Source organism: Salmo salar, chromosome 10 (genome assembly GCF_965601325.2).
Source record: "Salmo salar chromosome 10, fSalSal1, whole genome shotgun sequence".
NCBI classification, from domain to species: Eukaryota; Metazoa; Chordata; class Actinopteri; order Salmoniformes; family Salmonidae; genus Salmo; species Salmo salar.
Window position 1 is genome coordinate 116,048,796 of NC_138300.1, and position 18,436 is coordinate 116,067,231.

The following is an 18,436-nucleotide window of genomic DNA, read 5'->3' on the forward strand; positions in this document are numbered from 1 at the left end:
GGAGCAGGCACGACAAACTTTAGTTGAGTGATACTCACTGCAAAGTCATAAAAGTTGTTTGACCAGCAGCCAAGCTGTTCATAAGAACCACATTGTAGAGTTTTGTTTACAATCATTGTCATAATTCTGGGGTCGGCGGTAGTGCTGTAAGAAATAGATAATACATGATTTTTGAGACATATTTTCTTCATACCTCAGGTTACTTGCAGGTGCTATGATAGAGCCTTCGAACAACCAGACCCCAACCACAGCAAATACATAATAAACCACCTGCAAACAAAGACAGCACTTCTTTACAATCGTACCAGTTTAACAGCTCTGGTATGACCTATGTTATGTACTGGTTTTGACAGTGTTATGTAGCCCTTATGACAAAGGGGTCAAGTAAAGTGTTCCTGAATATGCTGTGGTATGGTTATATTTCTACTGGATATTTCAGCTCATTTGTGTTGAATATGCCTTGGGCAAGATATTATTGAGCTATACAGCATAGACAAAATATAAATATATAATAAGATATATGGCCTCGTTAATCTGACAAATCTAATGTTTTCAACAGGTCAGAACTTTACTATAGTGATGATGCTGTATAAATCACCACTAGAGGTGAGTAAAGTAACAAAGTTTCACTAAGGACACACCTCAGATTTCACACACGCTTGACATCAGTGACAGGGCAGAAAGGGAGTCTGTGTTTACCTTTCCTTCAACAAGGCTCGTTGGTCTAGGGGTATGATTCTCGCTTTGGGTGCGAGAGGTCCCGGGTTCAAATCCCGGACGAGCCCTTCTTTTCTGAACACTACAGGCTCAATGTACTATCCAAGATAATGATAGTCTACTTGGGTAAGTGGAGCAGACTGTGCATATTCAGCAGAAAAACTGACAATCAGTCATATATAGGTTTCTATAACAAAGAGCAGGCTCACAGGATACCAATCTCAACTATTTTGTATTATGAGAACTAGCCGAACGACGAGTCGTATAACCTAATTCATAAATACTCTTATCTGTCAGCCACTGAGAAACGTCCACATAGTTTTATTTGCAGCTGTAACACTGTAGTCCTGGAACGGTCTCAGTCCTCATAATGCAAATGATAACCTTCAGCACTTAAGATGTCAACCACAGACAACGGTTTAATTTGTAAATCTGACAATGTACTGTACACTGAGTGTACTAAACAACAGGAACACCTTCCTAATATTGAGTTGCATTCCCTTTTGTCTTCAGAAAAGCCTCAATTCGTCAGGGGCATGGACTCTACAGGGTGTCTAAAGTGTTCCACAGGGATGCTGTCCCATGTTGACTCCAATGCTTCCTACAGTTGTGTCAAGTTGGTTGGATGTCCTTTGGGTGGTGGACCATTCTTGATACACATGGGAAACTGTTGAGAGTGAACAAAACAGCAGAGTTGCAGTTCTTGACACACTCAGACCGGTGCGCCTGGCACCTACTATAATACCCTGTTCAAAGACACTTCAATATTTTGTCTTGTCCATTCACCCTCTGAATGGCACACATACAGAATACATGTCAAGGCTTAAAAATCCTTCTTTAACCTGTCTCCTCCCCTTCATCTACACTGATTGAACTGAATTTAACAGGTGACATCAATACGGGATGATAGACTTCAGCTGGATTCACCTGATCAGTCTGTGTCATGGAAAGAGCAGGTGTTCATAATGTTTTGTACACACAGACTATTTATTTAGTTTTTTTATGTAACCTTTATTTAACTAGGCAAGTCATTTAAGAACATATTCTTATTTACAGTGACGGCATACCCTGGCCAAACCCGGACGACGCTGGGCAATTGTGCACCGCCCAATGCGACTCCCAATCACGGCCGGATGTGATACAAATCCCTGACGAGCCCTCCTTTTAAGAAGTCAAATGACTTACAGACTACACACAGTCTATATGACAGACTACATACAGTCTATGACAGACCTGGTAAGTCTATGTCATGGAAAGAGCAGGTGTTCCTAATGTTTTGTGCGCTCAGTGTTTGGAAAACTTCCTAAAAGTGTTAGTTACCACTAGAGGGCAGTCTAATAGCAAAAACCTGCCACATCACAGATTCTGGAAGTTAACTCAAAGGCTTATGAGGAGAAGGGGATGGGAAAATTATAACGATAGGGTGGGTTTCCCTAAGCAGGCTTGTTGGTTTAAGGGTATGCTTCTCGCTTAGGGTGTCAGTAGTCCTGGGTTTAAATCCCAGATGAGCCCACCTTTTGAAAAAATATGTGATAGATGTATTTAGGGTTGTCCTAAGTGAGTTAGTATATTGAAAGATCCCAAACAAAGTGGGGAGAAAAATCTTACCAATAGGAAAATGGCAGACTAAGTAGCAAATATGGATATCTGTAGGCCCTTTGGTAAAACAGAGATATAAAACAATATCCAGTCAGTATGGAATATAATGTACAGTGTCGTAATGTCAACGAGTGTCTTTGAATTGTGTGACAGACGGTAATATAGATACATCAACTAGAATCTTCTCTAAATTGCCCATGCTTCAAAATGGACCCTGCATTATCCTTACATACAGTATATAATACTGAACTGCACCTACCAGTGAAAGAACTGTGAGAGATCCATCAAATACGTTACTCCCATAGGACACATATCCTGTCCAGACAAATGCTACCACCTTCAGCGCCATCTCCAGCAGGTAGTAAAGGATGAAGAAACAGTTGATTGTCTGAAAAATCACAGATCAGTGGAGGCTGCTGAGGGGAGAACGGTTCATAATAATGGCTGGAACGGAGCAAATGGAATGGCATCAAACCATCTGTTTGATACCATTCCACCGAATCCCCTCCAGGCAAAACCACGGGCTGGTCCTCCCCAATTAAGGTGCCACCAACCTCCTGTGACAGAAATACATATAAAGTCTGTGAATTGCACGGAGCTATTGACAAACTGTGCAAGACCCTTACCTGCTATACATGAGTCAGTCATGTCGGCAGTGCACTGCATGTACAGTAACTAATGTCCACTTGTAAATACTACTTGTAGTACATTTTACATTCAAATGGTCTTAAATGTTGAGCCTCTAAATAGTAGTTGTCTCGTTCAGACATTCTACTCACAGTCAATCACCAGGAGAATCTGGAGGAACATTGATGATGCTTAGATGCATATACGTTAGCTACATGCATATACTGTACATGACCTTTGACCTTACACATTTTCTAAAAATGGGATACAATGCACCCCTGAAAATTCTGAAGAAACACTCATTTTTAGACCAGAGACATCAAATGCAGAGAAGGTGAACAAAATGGATCAGGGCCTATGTCTACTGCCTTTCCAATTGAATCTAATGATGATCAACAACAGAGATAAATAGGACTTATCTTTGTGTCTGTGACAGCCTCAATGGCTCTGCCCATGCTATCTCCATTTTAAAGTAGTCAATTGTCTTCTTCAATGGCTGATTGCTCCCAACTCATAGGAATACCCACCCAGTTGACTAATTTAAAATAGTGGAAGCCCTCAAATGCAATGGCCATTCCAAATTGCGTTTTATCCATGATGAGTCCTCTGTCTGTTTCCATTTGATCAACATGTCTGTGCAGAGTCTAGAACAGCCACTAGGTGGGAGTCTCTGAGCAGTTTTACTGAGCATGAAACAGCATTAACTTGCCAGGAATTCCTTATACATGTGGCATGCAGTGGAATTTAAACTCTTGGTTCTTGACCATATGACAGGCTCGTTGGTCTAGGGGTATGATTCTCGCTTAGGGTGCGAGAGGTCCCGGGTTCAAATCCCGGACGAGCCCTCCTTTTAAGTTGTCAAATGACTTACAGTATTAACAGGCCTACATAGAGATACTTTAGTGAATTTACACGACTATGCTTTGTACCCTCAATCAACAATATTACTGTGAATAAGTAGCCTGGAATCTTAACAGATAAGCTCTGTTTCAATATTGTTATGGTGAAACAAAGCATGTCAGTTAGGATTCCAGGCTAGTGTCGTGACTAAGAGCTGTTAGGATCAAGCAGAAACAAACATTTAAGTGAATTCATAAAATATTGTGACATAGTGAACACAGATGCAGACAACATTGGCCAGGGCCACAGCATTCCCCACTACAGTGACATAATGCTGACTAAACATATACTGAACCTTGCACAGGAACTTAGATCAGTACTCAGACAATATAGGACGCTACAGAGGAAAACAATGACTTCAATATCCTGTTCAATCTCCTTTCACAATAACTTTTCAGGTTTGCTTCTGTCCAAATGTTTGCTTCCGTTGCAAATGCAAGCACAAAGGCAAATGAAAAAAAAAGTCTTACTTTGGACATACCAAAAGTGCTCACAATTCAGAGGTGTGGCCATGTACATATATAACTTGATAAAACAACTTTTAACGCTATGTATTACAGTATGTTGTTTCAGGTAAGGCGGGAACCATCTCACCTTCATGATGGCATCTCTGTAATAACCTTTCATCTGAACTCTCCTCATCACCTTCAGGACTGTCTGGACCATAATACTCTCAACTTGAACACAGTCAATATTATTTTATACATACAGTAAGCGCTCCACCATTTTGCTGTTGTATATTAATAAAATAAACACGGTATCATCCTCAGAGAAGGTTGGTTCCTGGCTCTGACAGCGCAGCAGCTCAAAAGCTGCCCTGACGCCCAAACTCCTCCTCAGGATGGATGTCTGGATTGACATCTGCTAAAAAAAAGGGTTATCAATCAAATGTATTTATAAAGCCCTTCTTACATCAGCTGATGTCACAAAGTGCTGTACAGAAACTCAGCCTAAAACCCCAAACTGCAACCAATGCAGGTGTAGAAGCACAGTGGCAAGGAAAAACTCCCTAGAAAGGCCAGAACCTAGGAAGAAACCTAGAGAGGAACCAGGCTATGAGGGGTAGCCAGTCCTCTTCTGGCTGTGCAGGGTTGAGATAACAGAACATGGCCAAGATGTTCAAATGTTAATTGATGACCAGCAAGGTCAAATAATAATAATCACAGTGGTTGTCGAGGGTGCAACAGGTCAGCACCTCAGGAGTAAATGTCAGTTGGCTTTTCATAGCCGATCATTCAGAATATCTCAACCGCTCCTGCTGTCTCTAGAGAGTTGAAAACAGCAGGTCTGGGACAGGTAGCACATCTGGTGAACAGGTCAGGGTTCCATAGCCGCAGGCAGAACAGTTGATACAGAAGCAGCAGCACGGCCAGGTGGACAAGGGACAGCAAGGAGTCATCAGGCCAGGTAGTCCTGAGGCATGGTCCTAGGGCTCAGGTCCTCCAAGAGAGTGAAAGAAAGAGAGAAAAAGAGAATTAGAGAGCATTCTTAAATTCACACAGGACACGGGTAAGACAGGAGAAATACTCCAGATATAACAGACTGACCCTAGCCCCCCCAACACAAACTACTGCAGCATAAATAATGGAGGCTGAGACAGGAGGGGTCAGGAGACACTGACCCCTCCTGTTACCATGATCAATACTACTCACATACCTATGGAAAATTGGCTACCCACTGACAACACTCCCTACCCACTTACCTAAATATTTGTTAACTTTGTGAAGTACAGTCGACAACAAGCCAGTTACTCACCACTAAGTATCCTCTAAACTGGTTGTATATGATGGCAGTCAGCAGGTTCATCAGGATGTATGTTCCTACAATAGAGTGTTAACATGTAAAGTAAGCATTTATTGAACATACAGATTGAATCAATTCAAACAGTTTGAAATATATTTATATCTAAATAATATTGTAATCAACACAATGGCACAGAAACACATCAAACAAACTCAACAAATGTCACGCTTGTTGAAAAGAGTGGACCAAGGCGCAGCGTGCGTAGAGTTCCACATTATATTTAATAGTGACACAACAAAACAACAAAGACTATAACAAACGTGCAGACACAGAGCGCACAAAGCACTAACCAAAACAAAATCCTACAAAGCAGGTGGGAGAAAGGGCTTCCTAAATATGATCCCCAATTAGAGGCAACGATTACCAGCTGCCTCTAATTGGGAACCATACAAACCAGCAACATAGAAAATGAATGACTAGAACACCCCCCTAGTCACGCTCTGACCTAAACACCATAGAGAACCGAGGGCTCTCTATGGTCAGGGCGTGACACCAAATCCACTGAAGAGGATGAAGAAGACAGAGAAAACTCTGTTTAAAGTGTAAGCTGGCATCATCACATTAGAGCAGAGAAAAACATGCCATGTCTAAAATGAAAAGCTCATCCACTTTGACTTACAGCAGTGATAAATTAAAATCTACACTAGCATATGAAAAACTTGTTATGAATAAGCCTACCGTCAGGGTTGTTAGCAGTTGTGAGAAGAACCAAAAGAGACGTAAGAGACCGAGAGAGGTTTTTGAAATAGAACTCCCATTCCATGTTCTTCTCTGGGTTCTAGAACAAGACACATCAGAGCAGGTATCACATAAGAACAATAACTACTTGCTATGCAGACTATGCACTTTGATTAGAATGTTCTATGTGTTTTCACTGATCTGCCCTTCTTGGCAAGGTCTCCCTTGAGAAAGAGGTCTTCTAACCTCAATGGCACCTCCTGGTTAAATAAAGATGAAATACAAAATTATCAAATATTCTCATGAAATAAATCTTCTGAAAATCCTCTGAAGGCCACTGGCCTTCAACTAAAATTAGCAGATAATTACAAAAAAGACCCAAGGGCCTACACGCTTAAAAAAAAAAAAAAATATTGTGACGATTGTCGTAAGGATCGACCAAGGTGCAGCGTGGTAAGTGCTCATGATTAATAATTTATTATAACTCAGAACACTAAATCAAAACAACAAACAAAGGAAAACGGACGTCACGTTCTGCAGGCTTTACTGAGCTGTGCAAAAACAAGATCCCACAACTGAAAGAGGGAAAAAGGGATGCCTAAGTATGATTCCCAATCAGAGACAACGATAGAAGAAATAGAAAACATAGAATGCCCTCCCCATGTCACACCCTGACCTAACCAAACTAGAGGAAATAAAACGTCTCTCACAGGACATGGTGTGCCGCAAACCTGAACCTATAAGGGAGGGTCCGGGTGGGCATCTAACCATGGTGGCGGCTCCACCCGCTGATCCCTCCGCTTTTGTATTACCGGACTGTGGATCGTTTTCAGAGGAACCAGACTGGGGACCGTCGCCGGATGCTCCGGACCGGGGACCGTCGCCGGATGCTCCGGACCGGGGACCATCGCATCCGCCAGATGCTCCGGACCGGGGACCGTCGCATCCGCCAGATGCTCCGGACCGGGGACCGTCGCATCCGACAGATGCTCCGGACCGGGGACCGTCGCATCCGCCAGATGCTCCGGACCGGGGACCGTCGCATCCGACAGATGCTCCGGACCGGGGACTGTCGCCGGATGCTCCGGACCGGGGACCGTCGCATCCGACAGATGCTCCGGACCGGGGACCGTCGCCGGATGCTCCGGACCGGGGACCGTCGCTGCAGACTCCGTGCCACGGATCGTCACTACAGGCTCCGCGCCATAGATCATCACTGGAGTCTCCGGGCCATGGATCATCACCGGAGGCTTCGGGCCATGGATTATCACCGGAGGCTTCGTGCCATGGATTATCACCGAAGGCTCCGGGCCATGGATTATCACTGGAGGCATCGGGCCATGGATTATCACTGGAGGCTTCGGGCCATGGATTATCACTGGAGGCTTCGGGCCATGGATCATCACTGGAGGCTTCGGATCATGGATCATCACTGGAGGCTTCAGATCATGGATCATCACTGGAGGCTTCGGATCATGGATCATCACTGGAGGCTTCGGATCATGGATCATCACTGGAGGCATACATTTTTTACATTTACATTCTTACGTGGAGCTGGAATCGGTCTCACCGAACTGGGGAGACGCACTGGAGACCGGGTGCGCAGAGCAGGCACAGGGTATACTGGGCCGTGGAGGCACACTGGAGGTCTGGAGCTAAGGGCTGGCACAACCCATCCTGGCTGGATGGTTACATTAGCCCGGCAAATGCGGGGCGCTGGCACAGGACAAACTGGGCTGTGAAGGCGCACTGGCGACACAGTGCGTAGAACTGGCACAGTATATACTGGGCTGTGGAGACCCACTGGAGGTCTGGAGCATATGGCTGGCACAACCCGACCTGGCTGGATGCTCAGTTTTGCCCGGCAAGTGCGGGGCGCTGGCACAGGACGAACTGGGCTGTGAAGGCGTACTGGCGACACAGTGCGTAAAGCTGGCGCAGGATATCCTGGACAGAGGAGGCGCACTGGAGACCAGGAGCGCTGAGCCGGCACAATCCATCCTGGCTGAATGCCCCCTCTAGCACGGCAAATGCGGGGCGCAGGCACAGATCGCACCGGGCTATGAATGCGCACTGGCGATATAGTGCGCATCACAGCATAACTCGGTGCCTGACTGGTCATCTGCTCCCTACGGTAAGCACGGGGAGTTGGCTCAGGTCTGAACCCTGATTTAGCCAATCTCTCCGTGTGCCCCCCCGCCAAAAAAAGTGTGGCTGCCTCTCGTGCTTGCCTCGTTGCCGTGCTAGTTCCTGATCTCGTTGCCGCTCTGCTCTCGCTGCCTCCACCTGTTCCCATGGGAGGCGATCCCATCCAGCCTGGATCCCCTCCCACGTCCAGGATCCCTTGCAGTCCAGGATGTCTTCCCAGGTCCATGTCTCCTGACCACGCTGTTTGGTTCTTTTGTGGTGGGATCTTCTGTGACGATCGTCGTAAGGAGGAGATCAAGGTGCAGCGTGGTAAGTGCTCATGATTAATAATTTATTATAACTCAGAACACTAAATCAAAACAAAAAACAAAGGAACAAGAACGTCACGTTCTGCAGGCTTTACTGAGCTGTACAAAAACAAGATCCCACAACTGAAGGAAAGAAAAAAGGCTGCCTAAGTATGATTCCCAATCAGAGATAACGATAGACAGCTGCCTTTGATTAGGAACCATACTCTGCTAAACACAAAGTAATTGAAAACATAGAATGCCCACCCCATGTCACACCCTGACCTAACCAAACTAGAGGAAATAAAACGTCTCTCACACGTCAGGGCGTGACAATTATAGTAATGTTCACACTATCCAATCAATAAACAGGTACTGGGGATGTTACTGTACCTCTCCCTTTGTGAATAGCAGCATTCCAAACATGGTGAAGACACACAGGTGGAGAACCACTACTAAGATCAAACTGGAGAGAAGAAGAAAGCCCTATAGTCAGCCAAAATGAAGGACCTTATGCATTTCTGTATTCACTAATCATTTGACTCAATTCAATACCATTACCTTGTTATTTCTGGTATTGTTCTTTTGATGCATTTCAACGTCTTCTTCATCAATTATGAGTTGTGAAGAGGAAGAATGGCCGAAGAAGTTTTCTGATTCTCATAGTCTACGACACAAATGATGCAAAACATATCAGGACAGAAGAATCAGATGACCTTTCTACTTCATGAAACAAGCTTACTAAGTGTTGTACACTCAATATACTGTAGAATAGAATAGAATATGATTACATGAAAAAGCATATCAAGGTCCCAGAGGAGAGATTATAAAGGGGTATACATGTGACTTTGCTTACGTCATCACAAGCCATGTTCAAGGTCAAGGTCCGGTCAGTGACAGACACTGAGATGACCACCATGTAGCCCACCAGCCATTTACACTTCAAAAACTCCTCATGACGTATCAGGAACCTCTACAAAAAGAGTAAGGAGGAATCCCTTCCAACAAATAGGCTACTGATCCTCACAGCAGTAAATTAAGATGTCATGTAGCCTATGATGTGCCTACTAATCTACACTCTTAGAAAAAAGGGTTCCAAAAGGGATCTTAGGCTGTCCCTATAGTAGAACCCTTTTTGGTGCCATGTAGAACTATTTTCGGTTCAAGGTAGAACCCTTTTCAGTCCCAGGTAGAACCCTTTTTGGTTCCATGAAGAACCATTTGGGGTTTCATGTGGAATCCTCTGTGGAAAGAGTTGTACATGGAATCTAAAAGGTTCTACCTGGAACCAAAATGGTTCTTCCTGGAACCAAAAATAGTTCTTCAGAGGGTTCTCCTATGGGGACAGTCGAAGAACCATTTTAGTTTTTTTTCTAAGAGTGTATGAAATTGATTGAGAAATGTACTCAAAAGCTGCATAACCATGACATTACACATGATCAATAGATATCTGATGATAACGGAATAATATGTTATATTAATAGTATTTGTTTAATAGTATTAAGGTATTACAGAGTGTAGTAATAGTTTTATTTGGTGGTTCACTACATCAGAAGTAGATTTAGAGTGTATATTACCTTAACGATGAGGTGGAACGTGAATATGAGAAGGCAGATGATCTCGATGCCCTCGGTGAGGCCACATGGGGGTTCCCAGAGGGTGTGTTTAGAACACAGGCCAGAAGTCACAGACAGGGAGGAGGGCCTCGCAATGAAGGCCAGGGCCAGGATGACAAATATCACCACATTCAGGCCCCTGAGGGCACAGAAGAAAACTGTTATGGGTTATAACTAATATGAAACAAGAACAGTAGACATTTCATGTCCTGTACTGTAGGGCTGTAGATAGCCTACACTAGAAAGTAACATGACTAGAACACACTTTTCACCAAGCAGATTGTGTGTCCGGATCTATCCATTTTATAATGATTTACTCATTGTACTTACTTACTAAAGAAAGCATTAACTATTTTTACTGTCAATAAATAAAAAAAGTTAAGTAGATATGGTAAGAGCAGTAATCAAGAGAGAAACAGAGCTGCTATACATGAACAAATATATATATTTATTATTGACAGAGCCTGGAGTAGTACCATCTGTAAAGTCCTATTGATCTTGGGTCCATGTGATGGTTGATAGATCGATACTACTACTATAAGGAATGTAAACAAATGTACTACAAAAGTGTTGATAAACAAAGTAATGTACAGAAACTGTATTTAAAAAGCAGCTCATGGTGGAAAATAGCAAGTTATTCCTAAATGTACAGCATCTTCGTTGAGGACCACAGCCTGTTGAATGTACAGCTCCTCATCTGTTGGAAAGGGAAACATGGGGAGAACATGGGTTTAATTGAATGATAGGGTTACTAGGCATTTTGTTGTTCTGATAGTGCTGTACATGTAGTGTTGTGTCTCTCTTGTTGTTCTGATAGTGCTGTACATGACTGTCGGTGTGCTTCACTTCGGCGAGGCGCTAAACATTCGGACTAAGGCACTTCACTCTGAAAGAGTCATAGTGAAAGTGAACCTACCTCACCAGCAATGAAAACACAGTACCTAGAGAAAGATTCATAGTGAAAGTGAACTTTCCTCACCAGTAATGAATACACAGTAACTAGAGAAAGATTCATAGTGAAAGTGAACTTTCCTCACCAGTAATGAATACACAGTAACTAGAGAAAGATTCATAGTGAAAGTGCACTTACCTCAACAGTAATGAAAACACAGTAACTAGAGAAAGATTCATAGTGAAAGTGAACCTACCTCACCAGCAATGAAAACACAGTACCTAGAGAAAGATTCATAGTGAAAGTGAACCTACCTCACCAGTAATGAAAACACAGTAACTATAGAAAGAGCCATAGTTAAAGTGAACAATGTCAAGTCAGTGGGAGAAACAAGCTGTTTCAGTGCCTGTGTAAGCCCACTGTATTTCTAGAGAAAGAGCTGCACAAAGGAAAGGTAGATCTAGCCAGAAACACAACACTCAATTGAAAGTTGAGACACAAGTTGGTATGTTTTTACACAGAGAGAGTAGAGAGATGAAGTCACCCAGTTTCCAAAGCCCCAGCAGCAGCTAACCTAACCACCCCCTCACACCATGTCATCAGCTATCTTCAACATTCAGATGGTACCTGTCTATCTATTGAACTCCTCAAACTGAACAAAGAAAATCTTTGCGTCCATGACTGAATTATTAGGAGTTTAGTATAACCCTTTACGCAGAATGTAGAACTTAAAGCACTCAACAGGTGATGTTATATCGGACAATATTGTGTTTCAGAGTCAGTAAAAGAAGCAGTAGAGTTACAAAACAGTCTTTTGATCCACTCAGGAAACAATGCAAAAGCTCATTCATAGAACCGCAATTAAAGCAATAACCGGGAACCCGCTTCCATTACACCCAATATCTATATTTTATCCAGTGACGGACATAGTTAGGTGCTGAAGGTGTGGGTGGGCATGCAGTTTTGTGACAACTTTCTCTTCAGTAGGCTCTGCTATCTGTTGTCTGAAAAACTAGGGGTCAAAACACAAAGGCAAACCTTGCAGGGTACAGTTTGTGAAACAATCAATGAAATGTATTTATAAAGCCCTATTAACATCAGCAGACAGCAGTTGTCACAAAGTGATTCACAGTAACCCGGCCTAGTATATATAACCTGTATGAAATCGGTCCAAACCTTTCATATCTGAAATGACAAACTTGGCAACAGAACAGATAGTGCCATATTACATAATGCCAAGAGCACACTTCCTGTGTGTTGACAGATAATGTAATCAAGTGCAGTGGCTGCTGAGATAGCTCAGGTCTGCCAAAAGGCCCAGCGCATACTGCGGCCAATCATCAACTCAATTCATTAACACTAATGGCAGGACCAAAACACAGAGCAAAGCCAAAGCATAGCGTACCTACAATGTCATGAATGCCAAGTCAAAAGCAGAGCTAAAGCCTGTTCAGGGCAGACCCAAAAACACAAAGCCAAAACAAAAGCCAAAGCTAAAACCTGTTCAAGGCAGACCCAAAAACACTAAGCCAAAGCTAAAACCTGTTCTAAAAACACTGGTGTTACTGGTCCTACCTGAACATCAGCTGGATGGTAGTGTCATGACGTGGCCCTCTTTGGGTACAGCGAGCACCATCCCCCTCTCACCACCTCTCTCTCTTCCCCCTACACCCAGGCTCTGTTAGGCAGGTCATAAAGTCCTAGAGGAGTTTCTCGACTCACGGCCAGAGTATTGAGAGAGTGAGTTTCACAGGAGAACAAAGGAACCTCTTCCACATCACAGAACTTGAGAACTGAACAATGTCCATGTTTTGGAGAATGTGTACACGGTCTGGGAAGAATCCAGCTACGACCGGTCCATTTCATTTAATGTTTGTGAAACTCATGAGAGACAATACAGCCACATAACCATAACTCTGTTTATACAAGAGTCTCAGTTGTGAGGCTTGCATCTAACTGTTGTATAAAATGAATGAGTAAAGATGAAACTATTTGTGAAATTATGTCATGTGATTAAAAACTGTTTAATGAAGGAAACTCCAATTCCCTTTGGAGTTTAACTAGGTCATAGGCCCGCCCCATGAGCACAGACATTGACCAGGCGTCATGGGACAGCTCTCTTCTGCTGTTACGAATATAACCCCCACCTGAAGGATTTCTTATCAGACCAGCTTACCTCGATTACCACGAGAGGGCTAAGGTTTGAGTGGATTGCGGAATCTTTTAACCATACCACGTGGTTAAACTCTGAGACTATCGATCCGATAGAATAAGAGCAAATCTTTGATACGAATTACTAGTCTGCAGCTAGGAATTCTATACCATTGAATGCGAAGGCCGACAACCGCCGAAACATATATTCTATAACAACAGTTTTGAATGGGACTCTGAACTATCCATTCTAACTACGGAAGAGAGAAAGTGTGGACAAACTCTCCAACAGAAACAAACTTTCCAACAGAGATCATGACGACACACTGAGCGTAAATATATATATAGATTGCAATTATTCCCGAACGAGTGAGTGTTCATGTGCAAAGGTTTAGCATTTCAATTGTTAGAATTATCAACTGTGTAGTGTCTTATCTTTCGCGCCCTTCTCAGTCCCATTGTCTACCAAGCCGCCATGCCGGTTTAGCCCACTAGGGCACATCCCCTATCATTTCCTTGTAACCATATCTACTTTGTTTGTTTGTGTGTGCATTTCTGTGATTATTTAGTTAGTTAAAAACCTCTTGAGCATCTGATCCCGTTAGCGGGATCAAAATCCAGCGAAAAATCATATCGCCAATTAGCATTAAAAAATTATCATAATTTTTTACAAAAATTAAAAATATTTTTTTTTTTTTTTTATAGATACACCTCTCCTGAATCGACCCACGTCGTCCGATTTCAAAAAGGTTTTACAGGAAAAGCAAATCATTAGATTATATTAGATGAGTCCATCGTAAAAAGCAGCTTCATAGCCATTTTCCGACCAACCACTTCCATCACATATTATCAATAAACAGCTAAATGTAGCACTAACCTTTTACAAACTTCATCAGATGGCACCCCTAGGACATCATGTTATACAATGCATGCATTCTTTTGTTCAATAAAGGTCATATTTATATATAAAAACAGCATTTTACATCTCTGTCTGACGTTGACTACCTAATTTCCCCTCAAAAGCGTCCCGGTAAACAATGCTACGTTTCAATAAATTGCTATACTATAACGATTTTTTAAATGTATATTGTCAATCTAACATTTATAGATGAATATCTCTTGAGAACACCCGTCATACCAGATTTTAAATTAACTTTACTGGGTAATCACACTTTGCGATAAAAGGAGATGCGATACTCAGAAAATCAGCTAATATACAGTGCTCGGCGCCATCTTGGATGCAACAGTATGAACCATCTCATCTTCAATAATATTGTCAATAATCGCCTACCTTTAGTTGTCTTCATCAGAAAGCATCCCAGGTCCACAACAGATGTATTTTCGGTCAAAAAGTCCATACTTCACGTTCCATTAGCCTGATGTTGGTAGCGCGTCCTATGGCTCTCTCCAAACGCAGCTCTGCACTTCATACTGAAAGCAATCCTCGCGCATGTAGGTTCGTTCAAACATGTCAAACGTTGTATAAAATAAATGTTCAGGGCCACTAACACCAAGAGAGCCAATAAGATTCGAGGGGGATGATTTCACTGCCTTTAAAACCGTTTCCAAAGGTGGGGGCAGACATGGCCGCCGGCGTCATAATGGTGATGGCCCATCCCCTGTGACCAATTTCAAACTCCTGTCATTCACTGAGTTTTGACTCTATAAGGCTCAAACCACTGTGAAAGGACTGGCGACATCTAGTGGAAGCAATAGGAAGTGCCAAAATATTCCTAAACCCCTGTGTTTTTCAATGGGATAGGTTAGAACTCAATACAACACATCAGGTATCCACTTCCTGTCAGAAAATGTCTCAGGGTTTTGCCTGCCAAATGAGTTCTGTTATACTCACAGACACCATTCAAACAGTTTTAGAAACTTTAGAGTGTTTTCTATCCATATATAATAAGTATATGCATGCCCTATCTTCTGAGTTTGATTAGTAGGCCGTTGAAAATGGGAACGATTTTTTTTCAAAATGCGCTGTGGCGCCCCCTATCCTAGGGTATCCTCAAGAGGTTAATAAATAAATGATTGAGACCATTGATGTATGGATGATTCTTAGTAAAGACTGGGTTTGTGCAGATAACCAACAATTTATGACTTTTGGAATGAGACTAACGTGAGGTAAAGAATAATTAATTAACCTGTTAGGGCTAGGGGGCAGCATTTGCACGTCTGGATAAAAAAAATGTACCCGATTTAATCTGGTTACTAATCCTACCCAGTAACTAGAATATGCATATACTTATTATATATGGATAGAAAACACTCTAAAGTTTCTAAAACTGTTTGAATGGTGTCTGTGAGTATAACAGAACTCATTTGGCAGGCAAAACCCTGAGACATTTTCTGACAGGAAGTGGATACCTGATGTGTTGTATTGACTTTAAACCTATCCCATTGAAAAACACAGGGGCTGAGGAATATTTTGGCACTTCCTATTGCTTCCACTAGATGTCACCAGCCTTTACAAAGTGTTTTGAGTCTTCTGGAGTGAGATCTGACCGAACAAGAGCCATGGAACGATGATGTCCCATTAGACACCTGGCGCGCGAGTTCATGTTGGGTACCCTCGTTCCAATACGTTATAAAAGAGTATGCATTCGTCCACCTTGAATATTATTCATGTTCTGGTTAAAAAAGGCCCTAATGATTTATGCTATACAACGTTTGACATGTTTGAACGAACGGAAATATATTTTTTCCCCTCGTTCATGACGAGAAGTCCGGCTGGCTTAGATCATGTGCTAACAAGACGGAGATTTTTGGACATAAATGATGAGCTTTTTTGAACAAAACTACATTCGTTATGGACCTGTGATACCTGGAAGTGACATCTGATGAAGAGAATCAAAGGTAATGGATTATTTACATAGTATTTTCGATTTTAGATCTCCCCAACATGACGTCTAGTCTGTATCGCAACGCGTATTTTTCTGGGCGCAGTGCTCAGATTATTGCAAAGTGTGATTTCCCAGTAAGGTTATTTTTAAATCTGGCAAGTTGATTGCGTTCAAGAGATGTAAATCTATAATTCTTTAAATGACAATATAATATTTTACCAATGTTTTCTAATTTTAATTATTTAATTTGTGACGCTGACTTGACTGCCGGTTATTGGAGGGAAACGATTTCCTCAACATCAATGCCATAGTAAAACGCTGTTTTTGGATATAAATATGAACTTGATAGAACTAAAAATGCATGCATTGTCTAACATAATGTCCTAGGAGTGTCATCTGATGGAGATTGTAAAAGGTTAGTGCATCATTTTAGCTGGTTTTATGGTTTTGGTGACCCTGTCTTTGACTTGACAAAACATTACACACAACTCTTGTAAATGTACTGTCCTAACATACTCTAAATTTATGCTTTCGCCGTAAAACCTTTTTGAAATCGTAAAACGTGGTTAGATTAAGGAGATGTTTATCTTTCAAATGGTGTAAAATAGTTGTATTTTTCAAAAATTTGAATTTTGACATTTATTTGGATTCAAATTTGCCGCTCTTGAAATGCACCTGCTGTTGATGGAGTGCACCACGGGTGGCACGCTAGCGTCCCACCTAGCCCATAGAGGTTAATTAAAAGACTAAATGATCAGATATTAAAGTATCTGAAAGTTATATTAGGAAAATTATAACTTTGTAATCTGAATATTTTCCTTGGTGCCCCGACTTCCTAGTTAATTACATTTACATGATTAGAATAATCACGTAATAATAATTACAGAGAATTGATTTGATAAACTAACAGTCTTCGGTTTTAATGATGCCAAAGACACGACAGTAGTCTCCAAGTCTGTCCTCTCCATATTACGGGTTGATTGAAGTGCCTTTGAATGGGGTATGGTAGTATGTTCCGGGAGCACTGGTTTAAGTGTGTCAAGAACTGCAGCGCTGCTGAGTTTTTTACGCTCAGCAGTTACCCTTGTGTATTAAGAATGGTCCACCATCCAAAGGACATCCAGCCAACTTGTGTTAACTAACCTCCAGACGAGCTTCAATGCCATACAACTCTCCTTCCGTAGCCTCCAACTGCTCATAAATACAAGTAAAACTAAATGCATGCTCTTCAACCGATCGCTGCCTACACCTGCCCGCCAGCCCAACATCACTACTCTGGACGGTTCTGACTTAGAATATGTGGACAACTACAAATACCTAGGTGTCTGGTTAGACTGTAAACTTTCCTTCCAGACTCACATCAAACATCTCCAATCCAAAGTTACATTTAGAATTGGCTTCCTATTTCGCAAAACAAAGCATCCTACACTCATGCTGCCAAATATGCCGTCGTAAAACTGACCATCCTACCGATCCTCGACTTCGGTGATGTCATTTACAAAATAGCCTCCAACACCCTACTCAACAAATTGGATGCAGTCTATCACAGTGCCATCCGTTTTTTCACCAAAGCCCCATATACTACCCACCACTGCGACCTGTACGCTCTCGTTGGCTGGCCCTCGCTTCATACTCGTCGCCAAGCCCACTGGTTTCAGGTCATCTACAAGACCCTGCTAGGTAAAGTCACGCCTTATCTCAGCTCGCTGATCACCATAGCAGCACCCACCGTAGCATGCGCTCCAGCAGGTGTATTTCACTGGTCCCCCCCAGGGTCAATTCCTCCTTTGGCCGCCTCGCCTTGAAGATCTCTGCTGCCAATGACTGGAACGAACTACAAAAATCTCTGAAACCGGAAACACTTATCTCCCTCACCAGCTTTAAGCAACAGCTGTCAGAGCAGCTCACAGGTCACTGCACCTGTACATAGCCCATCTATAAATAGCCCAAACAATTACCTCATCCCCTACTGTATTTATTTATTTTGCTCCCTTGCACCCTAGTATTGTCACGTCCTGAACACAGTAAGATGTTATTTTCTATGGTAGAGTAGGTCAGGGCGTGACAGGGGGTGTTTGTGTTTTTCCATGTTTTGTACTTCTATGTTTAGGTTCTAGTTTCTATTTCTATGTTGGGTTTTTTGGGATGAACTCCAATTAGAGGCAGCTGGTC

General features: G+C 42.4%; 1 long non-coding RNA gene and 2 other non-coding genes across 3 annotated transcripts; 2 read left to right on the plus strand and 1 right to left on the minus strand.

Annotated features, from left to right (window-relative positions):
- The first annotated feature begins 713 nt into the window (after positions 1-713).
- Positions 714-785, plus strand: trnap-ugg (transfer RNA proline (anticodon UGG)). The gene has a single exon. It is a non-coding gene; the product is annotated as a tRNA-Pro (tRNA).
- Positions 786-3,716: 2,931 nt separating this feature from the next.
- Positions 3,717-3,788, plus strand: trnap-agg (transfer RNA proline (anticodon AGG)). The gene has a single exon. It is a non-coding gene; the product is annotated as a tRNA-Pro (tRNA).
- Positions 3,789-4,029: 241 nt separating this feature from the next.
- Positions 4,030-7,244, minus strand: LOC106596526 (uncharacterized). Its single transcript, XR_006757099.2, has 3 exons — positions 6,325-7,244; positions 5,599-5,663; positions 4,030-5,283 (listed from the first exon to the last, which is right to left on the minus strand). It is a non-coding gene; the product is annotated as an uncharacterized LOC106596526 (long non-coding RNA).
- Positions 7,245-18,436: the final 11,192 nt, after the last annotated feature.